General features: G+C 46.9%; 1 pseudogene; it reads right to left on the bottom strand.

Moving 5' to 3' along the window:
- Positions 1-8,572: 8,572 nt before the first annotated feature.
- Positions 8,573-8,678, bottom strand: LOC136407172 (5S ribosomal RNA; annotated as a pseudogene).
- Positions 8,679-9,806: the final 1,128 nt, after the last annotated feature.

Raw genomic sequence — 9,806 nt, 5'->3', positions numbered from 1 at the left:
GTGTCCCGCACCTCCGAGCAGTCTGGGATGGCTGTCTACATTGGTATCTGGTGTCTGGAGCCTTCCTAGTGGCCAGCGCCATGGGTGATGGACTAACAGCCCGAGATCATTCATTCAACACATGCATATTAAGCACCAACCTGGTTCGGGAACTATTCTAGGGACATAGCAGGGGACATGACAGAGTTTCCTGGGAGGTGGGGATGAAAGTCAGGGAAGGCCTGTTTAAGAAAGTGACATTTGGGCCCTGGCCGGTTGGCTCAGCGGTAGAGCGTCGGCCTAGCGTGCGGAGGACCCGGGTTCGATACCCGGCCAGGGCACACAGGAGAAGCGCCCATTTGCTTCTCCATCCCTCTGCCGCGCTTTCCTATCTGTCTCTCTCTCTTCCCCTCCCGCAGCCAAGGCTCCATTGGAGCAAAGATGGCCCGGGCGCTGGGGATGGCTCTGTGGCCTCTGCCTCAGGCACTAGAGTGGCTCTGGTCGCAACATGGCGACGCCCAGGATGGGCAGAGCATCGCCCCCTGGTGGGCAGAGCGTCGCCCCTGGTGGGCGTGCCGGGTGGATCCCGGTCGGGCGCATGCGGGAGTCTGTCTGACTGTCTCTCCCTGTTTCCAGCTTCAGAAAAAAGAAAAAAAAAAAAAAAGAAAAAAAAAAGAAAGTGACATTTGCCTGACCAGGCGGTGGCGCAGTGGATAGAGTGTCGGACTGGGCTGCAGAAGACCCAGGTTTGAGACCCCGAGGTCACCAGCTTGAGCACGGGCTCCTCTGGTTTGAGCAAAAGCTCACCAGCTTGAGCCCAAGGTCGCTGGCTTGAGCAAGGGGTTACTCGGTCTGCTGAAGGCCCGCGGTCAAGGCACATATGAGAAAGCAATCAATGAACAACTAAGGTGTTGCAATGCGCAACGAAAAACTAATGATTGATGCTTCTCATTTCTCCGTTCCTGTCTGTCCCTGTCTATCCCTCCTCTCTGTCTCTGTAAAGGAAAAAATAATAATAAAAAAAATTAAAAAAGGGAAAAAAAATAAAAAAAAGAAAGTGACATTTGAGCCAAGACCTAATAGAGGTGAGGGAGCCAGTTGTGCACATACCTTGGGATAAATTGTTCTAACCAAAGGGAACAAGGACAAAGTTCCTGAGGCAGGAACATGCTTGTGATGTCCAAACCAGGAGGCCAGTGAGAGAGGAGTTAGGTAAGAGAGGGACAGGTGGGAGGAGGTAATGTCAGAAAGGAAGGGAGAGGGACAGATGGAGTAGGGCCTTGAAAGGCACTAGAATAATGCCTTTTTTTTTTACTTCAAGTGAGCTGGGAACTTTCTTCCCTCTAGGGTTTTTTTTTTTTTTTTGGTATTTTTCTGAAGCTGGAAACGGGGAGAGACAGTCAGACAGACTCCCGCATGCACCCAACCGGGATCCACCCGGCATGCCCACCAGGGGGCGACGCTCTGCCCACCAGGGGGCGATGCTCTGCCCCTCCTGGGCGTCGCTCTGTTGTGACCAGAGCCACTCTAGCGCCTGGGGCAGAGGCCAAGGAGCCATCCCCAGCACCTGGGCCATCTTTGCTCCAATGGAGCCTCGGCTGCGAGAGGGGAAGAGAGAGACAGAGGAAGGAGAGGGGGAGGGGTGGAGATGGGCACTTCTCCTGTGTGCCCTGGCCGGGAATCGAACCCAGGACTTCTGCACGCCAGGCCGACGCTCTACCACTGAGCCAACTGGCCAGGGCCTCTAGGGTTTTGAATATAGGAATTACATGACCAGATTTACATTTGAAAAATGATTTTCTTTTTAATATATATGTAGGACATTTATTGAGAATAAAAATGATATATATATTATTTCATATAATGGAATCATTTTTGGTCTTCTTTCACTTAATGTAATGTTTTCAAGGTTTATGTTGTAATACTTCATTCCTTTTTTGTGGCTGAATAATATTCTATTGTATAGAGAGACCACATTTTGTTTATACTCAGTTGATAGACATTTTGAGTTGTTTCCACGTTTTGGCTGCTATAAATACTGCTGCTGTGAACATTCATGTACAATTTTTTTTTGTGTGTGTGTGTGTAGACATCCATTTTAATTTATCTACTCCAAATATACTTAGGAGTAGAATTGCTGGATTATATGGTAATTATGTTTAGTTTTTTGAGGAACTGCCAAACTGGTTTCCATGGCAGCTGCACCATTTTACATCCCTATCAGCAATGCATGAGTGTTCCAAGTGCTTCACATCCTCACCAACATTTGTTATTTTCCACGTTTTTGATTATAGCACACTAATGAATGTGAACCAATTCTCTCATTGTGGGTTTTTTTTTTGTTTTTTTTTTTTTACAGAGACAGAGAGAGAGTCAGAGACAGGGACAGACAGACAGGAACGGAGAGAGATGAGAAGCATCAATCAGTTTTTTTTTCATTGCGCATTGCAACACCTTAGTTGTTCATTGATTGCTCTCTCATACGTGCCTTGACCGCGGGCCTTCAGCAGACCGAGTAACCCCTTGCTGGAGCCAGCGACCTTGGGTTCAAGCTGGTGGGCTTTTTCCTCAAACCAGATGAGCCCGTGCTCAAGCTGGCGATCTCGGGGTCTCGAACCCGGGTCCTCTGCATCCCAGTCCGACGCTCTGTCCACTGCGCCACCGCCTGGTCAGGCTCTCATTGTGGTTTTAATTCACATTTTTCTAATGATTAATGATCTTGAGCATATTTTCTTTTATGTGCTAGTTGGCTAGTTGCACATATTTTTGGAGAAATCTTTTGACTATTTAACAACTGAGTTGTCTTTATTGTTGAATTGTAAGAGTTCTTTATATATTTTGGACACTAAACCCTTATAAGATTCAAGATCTGCAAATATCTACTCTCATTCTGTTGGGTTGTCTTTGCCCCTCCCCCACTGTTTTGATAGTGTCCTTTGATAACTCAGAACGTTTTTACTTTTGATGAAGTCCGATTAATTTTTTTCTTTGTTGTATACAGCCATACTACCCCGAACGCACCGGACCTTGTCTTATCTCAGAATTTTTTTCTTTGTGCTTTAGGTGTCATATTTCCTCATTCTTTTTTACAACTTCATTGTATGCTACTGTGTGTGTACGAGTTGCCTATTAATGGACTGACACTTGTTGTTTCTTGTGATTGGATGTTATAAACCTTTTCATGTCATTTGGCATGTGAAGGCAGATCAATGGGACACACTCTTGAAGTGGGATTTCTGTGACAGATGTTAAATGCCTTTGTTATTTTTCTAGCGAGCGAGAGAGAGAGGGACAGACAGGGACAGACAGATAGGGAGAGAAATGAGAAGCATGAATTCCTGGTTGTAGCACCTTAGTTGTTCATTGATTGCTTTCTCATATGTGCCTTGATTGGGGGGCTCCAGCCATGCCAGTGACCCCTTACTCAAGCCAGTGACCTTTGGGCTCAAGCCAATGACCATGGGGTCATGTCTATGATCCCACGCTCAAGCTGGTGAACCTACATTCAAGCTAGCGATCTCAGGGTTTTGAACTTGGGTCCTCAGTGTCCCAGGCCAATGCTCTATTCACTATGCCACCGCCTGATCAGGTGCCTTTGTTATTTTGGTAGGCATAGACGAACCTATCCGTAGGTAGGTAAGTAGACATGGCCATTGGAATCATATGCTAATTTGTACTCCCACCAGCTGTCTTCAAGAGTCCCACAGCCTTATCTGCAGAGTGTAGCTACTAAAGTAAGATAAAAAATTCAGTCTTTCTGTTATATTAAGCATATTTCAAGTGCTCATTAGACACATATGGCTGGTGGATAATGAGTTGGACAATGCAGATAGAGAACATTTCCACCATTGCAGAAAGTTCTATAGGGCAGTTCTGGCACAGAGCTGTACAGTGACCTTGTCTTTGCAATTTAATAGGATTCCTCTGGCTGTGTGAGTGGAATGGACTCAGAGAACGTGTGCTGAGGCAGGAGACCAGGGAGGAGACGATTGCAGGAATCCAGGTAGGAGGGAACGGAGGGTCAGACCAGGTGACTCTGGCAGTGGGAGATGTGGTTGATTCTGGATGTGTTTTGACGGTGGAGCAGCCAGGATTTACCAGGAGGGAAAGGGATGGCAGTAGGAGGAGCCCAGCCTTTCAACCTGGAGCCTCACTCACAGCTGTGTTTCTGAGCCTATGTAGGTCTGTTTTCCTTCTGCTTGACAGGCTTATTGCCAGGTGCACAGTGAGCACAGGGAGCGGTAGGGTGGTTGGCAGGCAGGAGGCGCTGCAGAGATGTTTGTTACCTCCCCTGGCTGTTACACTTGACTGGGAAGATGGTGGGATGAGATCCACACCTTTACCTGACATTCAAGGCCCTGCCGACTCTCCAGTTTCCTCTCCTGATATCTTCTGCTGTCAGGGGAGTGAGGAGTCTTTGTACTCATGGTACCTGCTTCATGGTTCATGCTCTCCCCAGAGAGCCACGTGGCTGGCCCTTCTCCTTCATGTTTCTGTTCTCCAGCTCCTTCTGGTTCTGAGCCTCAGGATGCAAAGGCTGCCTGCAATGGACACCCCAAGCTGTGACAGTGTTGAGGGGTGGGACCTTCCATGACTTGCGTCGTGGTGACTGGATTACCCCATTCACTCACTCCCCAAATCTTTACCGAGACCTGCTGTGGGCCGGAAGCTGTATAAAATGCTGGCAGTGCAGCAGTGATCAAAACAGATGAGGTCCCTGCCCTCACAGATGCAAGAGGGACAGATAATAAAGAAGCAGAAAGATAATCTAATGTCCGGTGGGGACAAACGATGTGGAAAAATGAAGCCAGGTGCAGAGGTGGCCGGAGAGTGATAGGGAGTGCTTCATTAGGTGGGGAAGAACTGAGGAGTGAGCAGCGCAGGGGACGAGAGCAGAAATGCATGGTCAACAACGATGACCATTTATTGAGCACTTTGTGTGCAGGTCGTGTTATAACCTCAGTGAATCTTCATATCCCTCCTCAAAACAGTTGCCTAAAACAGCACTGGCTTATTACTTCTCACGACTCTGTACACTGGCTGGTGGTTTCTCTTCTGGTTTTACCTGGACTCATTCATGCAGCTTCATTCAGCATCCAGCTATGCTTGAAGGTCCAAGAGGGCCTTACTCATACTTCCCGTAGTGGGTGCTGGCGATTGTCTGGGGCGTCTCAATTCTGCTTGCTCCCTCTCATGTCCCAGAAGGCTGGCTTCTTAACATGGCATTCTCAGGGTAGCATCCAAGCTTGCTGGCCTCAAAAGTCTTATGAAGTCACTTCCTCTTATTTTATTGATCAAAGCAAGTCAAAGACCAACCTGGAGCCCTCTTGTTCTTTATTGGGACTTTTGCATCACATGCCCATTCCTGGACCAATCAGTAGCAGGGGGATCAGATTACTCTTAGACCCATCAGGGCCTCACAAGGATGTGGGGTTGAGGTCACTTCCCTAAGGCATGTTGGGGGATGGTGGACATTTGAAGAAAATTGCTAACCACTGTTAACACTCGGTGAAATTCCTTTCTAGGGATTTTACAAACCCAGATAAACACAAAAGGTCTTCCTGCCTGCCACACTTATCCTGAGAACCCTTTGCTGAGAAACTCTTGGGACCACGGCCTGAATGGAGCTTGGTTCCTGGACACAATCATTAAATGACTTTTCTTTTCGATGGGAGCAAATGGGAATAACAGAGCAAGACCATGGTTGAAAAACTAGAGCAAGCCCTGGCCAATTGGCTCAGTGGTAGAGCGTTGGCCCAGCATGTGGAAGTCCTAGGTTAGATTCCCAGCCAGGGCACAGAGGAGAAGCGCTCATCTGCTTCTCCATCCTTCCCCCTCCCCCTCCCCTTCTCTCTCTCTCTGTCTGTCTCTCTCTCTCTCTTTCTCTCTTGCCCTCCCACAGCCAAGGCTCCACTGGAGCAAAGTTGGCCCAGGCACTGAGGATGGCTCCAGGCTGGAATGGCTCCAACTGCAGTGGAGCTATGCTCCAGATAGGCCAAGCATTGCCCCCTGGTGGGCATGCCGGGTGGATCCCGGTTGGGCGCACGTGGGAGTCTGTCTGTCTGCGCCCCCCCCCCAGCTTATCACTTTGGAAAAATCCCCAAAAAACAAAACCAAAAAAGATAAATAAAAACTAGAGCAAAACATAGGTGATATTTAAAAACCTTTTGAAATAGCCTGACCGAGTGGTGGCACAGTGGATAGAGCGTTGGACTGGGATGCAGAAGACCCAGGTTCGAGACCTCAAGGTCGCCAGCTTGAGCGCAGGCTCATCTGGTTTGAGCAAAAGCTCACCAGCTTGGACCCAAGGTCGCTGGCTCGAGCAAGGGGTTACTCGGTCTGCTGAAGGCCTGCGGTCAAGGCACGTATGAGAAAGCAATCAATGAACAACTAAGGTGTTGCAATGTGCAACGAAAAACTGATGATTGATGCTTTTCATCTCTCCGTTCCTGTCTCTCTATCCCTGTCTATCCCTCTCTCTGACTCTCTCTCTGTTTCTGTAAAAAAAAAAAAAAAAAAGAAAACCTTTTGAAATAATTTATAAAATAATTTCAAATTTACAGAAAAGTCGCAACAAGAATAAACTTCCATATCTCCTTCACACAGCTCCCCTAATTGTCAGCATTTTGCTACACTTGACTTGTCATTCTTTCTCTGTTTAATTTTTCTGAGTCATTTAAGAGTCAGTCACAGGTACGATGTCCTTTTACCTCTAGAATGTCACTGTGCACCTCCCAAGAACGAGGACATTCTCGTACATCACCACTGGATAGTTTTCAAAATCAGGGAACTTAATCTTGATGCAGTGTTACACTTTCTATTGTGCATATTTAAATCCCACTAATTGTTTCAACAATGACACGAAATCTTTATCCTTAAACTAGTGACTACCAAGGTCACTGTACCTTCTCCCAAGGACAGAATATGTGCGCCCTCCCAAAGAGGAGAATATCACTAATATTTACAGGTCTACTCAAAGAATCTGTGCTTAGAAATGCTACTCACGGGGTCTGTGAGTAGTAACGTTTCTCAATTGGGGATGATTTGGGACCCCAGGAGACATTCGGCAGTTTCCGGAGACTTGTGGTTGGCACACTGAGGGTAGGGATATGCTACTGGCATCTGTGGGTAGAGGCCAGAATGCTGCTAAACATCCTACCATGGACGAGAGAGACCCCACCACAGAGAATTTTCCAGCCCAGACTGTCAGTAGTGCTGAGGTTCAGAAACTGATCTATAAGTGAATTGGGTAGAGACACCTCCCTCAGTTGCAATTGGAGCATCCTGTGGATTGATAATTCAATCCTACAATTCTATTTCTCCCCATCTACCCTAGAAAACTCTGCTCCTATAGGCAGAGGGAAGCCCAGCCAAGTGTGTTTAAGATCATTTCAAACTGCAACCAACCCACATGCCCCATTAGGAGGAGATGTAAAATAAAACCCTGTAGTCACGTGTGCTCCTGGCTCTTCCCTTGGCTCCGTTTGCTCTTCTGTGAAATGGGGCTGAGGAGGTGGGGTTGGAAGTACGCCAGTTATCTTGGGCCCAGATGCTACTCGATGACTTACGGTCATAACTGCTTCTGACTCATGCATGACTGACGCATTGAGGTTACGTGCTGACATGTCTGCCGGCTTTTATCGACAGGAGGCTGCCCTGGAATGTCTCTCCATAGGAATCCAGGGCAGGGCCTCTGCTGAGTCACCTCTGGCTCAGGGTCTGGCTCACTTTAAAAGCAGCTGCCATTTCTTTAGTGCCAACTGTACTCTAGGCTCAATGCTGAGTCTACATTGTAACTCTCACAACTCACACATCAGATGAGCACACTTACTCTGGTCTCCATTTCATAAATGAGCAAACTGAGGCTCAGGGAGATTCTAAAGTTCACTCTGTTTCCAGTCTGCTGCACCCTCTCCCACACATGGTGGGTGTTTAGAAAACGTACATGTGCAGAGAATGGACAATAGATATTCACTGAGAAGAGAACCCGAGTTTGAGAAGAACATGGTAGCTATGTTAGCTAATGACTACTGTTCCCAGCCTCTCTTGCAATCGTATAGGTCATAGGACATATAACTAATTCTGGTCCATAGAATGAGAATGGAAGTGGCAGAAAAAACTCTGGTTTGTGATCTTAAAGAGGCTGAATTCTACTTCCTTTTCTACTTCCTTTTCTCAACTTCCCACCAGCAGGAATGTAGATAGGATGGCAGTGCTGGAGCAGCCACTTTGGCCCATAAATGGAAACTGCTGGGTAAAGATTGAAGAGCTGCAAGATAGAAAGAGTCTGGGTCCCTGACACTGTAAAACCATCATCTAAACCAGGGGTCGGGAACCTTTTTGGCTGAGAGAGCCATGAACACCACATATTTTAAAATGTAATTCTGTGAGAGCCATACAACGACCCATGCCTGGAGGACAGCTGTGATTGGCTCCAGCCACCTGCAATCACAAACATGAGCGTTAGGAAATGAATGGATTGTAATACATGAGAATGTTTTATATTTTTAATGTTATTATTTTTTTTAATTAAAGATTTGTCTGCAAGCCAGATGCAGCCATCAAAAGAGCCACATCTGGCTCGTGAGCCATAGGTTCCCGACCCCTGTTCTCCCATCCAAGTACTAAGCAGGCCCGACCCTGCTTAGCTTCCGAGATCAGACGAGATCGGGCGCGTTCAGGGTGGTATGGCCGTAGACCCGACCCCTGTTCTAAACTCAGACTGCTTTTATTCAGATGATGTGAGAGAGGACAATCAATTATTTTTTTTTTGTCTAGGAGACACTTGTTATTTGAGTCTTTCTTACAGCATTGAGCCTGTTATCTCACCAATGCATTTATTAAATGACTGAATGGGTAACTGACAGAATAGAAAGGCCCACATACATATAAAAATGCACAGCCTAACCAGTGGTGGCACAGTGAATAGAGTGTCAACCTATGACACTGAGGTCCCAGTTTTGAAAGTCTGAGGTCGCCAGCTTGAGTGTAGGATCACTGAAATGATCCCATGGCTGCTGGCTTGAGCACAAAGGTCGCTGGTTTGAAGCCCAAGGTTGCTGGCTTGAGTAAGGGGTCACTGGCTCGGGTGGAGTCCCCCGGTCAAGGCAAATGAGAAGCATCAATGAAAAACTAAAAGTGATACAACTCTCTCCCTTCCTGTCTCTCCTTCTCTGTCTCCCTCTCTCGCTTGGTAAAAAAAAAAAAAAAATTTCTTTTTAATGCACAAAGAACAAAGACTGAACTCAAACCAAAGGTGGAAGTATAATCCAGGTACAGTAGAAAAATTCATGGCTGGAGGTAGCCAGTTCCAAACCTGGCCCTGCTCCTAGCTTGCTGTGCTTCCCTAGATAACACATGCACCCTCTCTAGGCCCTATACTGATCAGGTGTAACCAGGCTTAGCGAGTTCATGGAGTCTGTGCAGTGTAATGATGTTCAGTGCTCTTTACAATTCTACTTCTAGGAATCTATTCCCAGAGAAACTGTCACCTCATAGCCCACGAACACAGGTGCAAGGATGCAGTTGATTTGTAAAGCAAAAACTTGGAAATATCCTTAGAGGTAATTTAACTAAACTATGTCACATTCATGTTTTGGAGCATTAAACTGCTAACTGTGGCCATGAGGATTTCTACGGTGACACTTGCTGGCACAAAATGATACTGCAGCCCAGTAGCCAGGCAGTGGGAATTTCCAGAACAAGAGAGGTTCTGAGTAGCTGTGAGGCTAGTTAGTATGAGAAGCCACAGAGCAGGGAGAAACTTGGAAGGAAGGCCAAGGTTACACTAGGACCTGGATCCTGCTCTCGTGGAACTGACACTCTAG

This window comes from Saccopteryx leptura, chromosome 5 (genome assembly GCF_036850995.1).
Source record: "Saccopteryx leptura isolate mSacLep1 chromosome 5, mSacLep1_pri_phased_curated, whole genome shotgun sequence".
Classification (NCBI taxonomy): Eukaryota; Metazoa; Chordata; class Mammalia; order Chiroptera; family Emballonuridae; genus Saccopteryx; species Saccopteryx leptura.
This window is presented reverse-complemented; position numbering and strand designations above follow the sequence as displayed.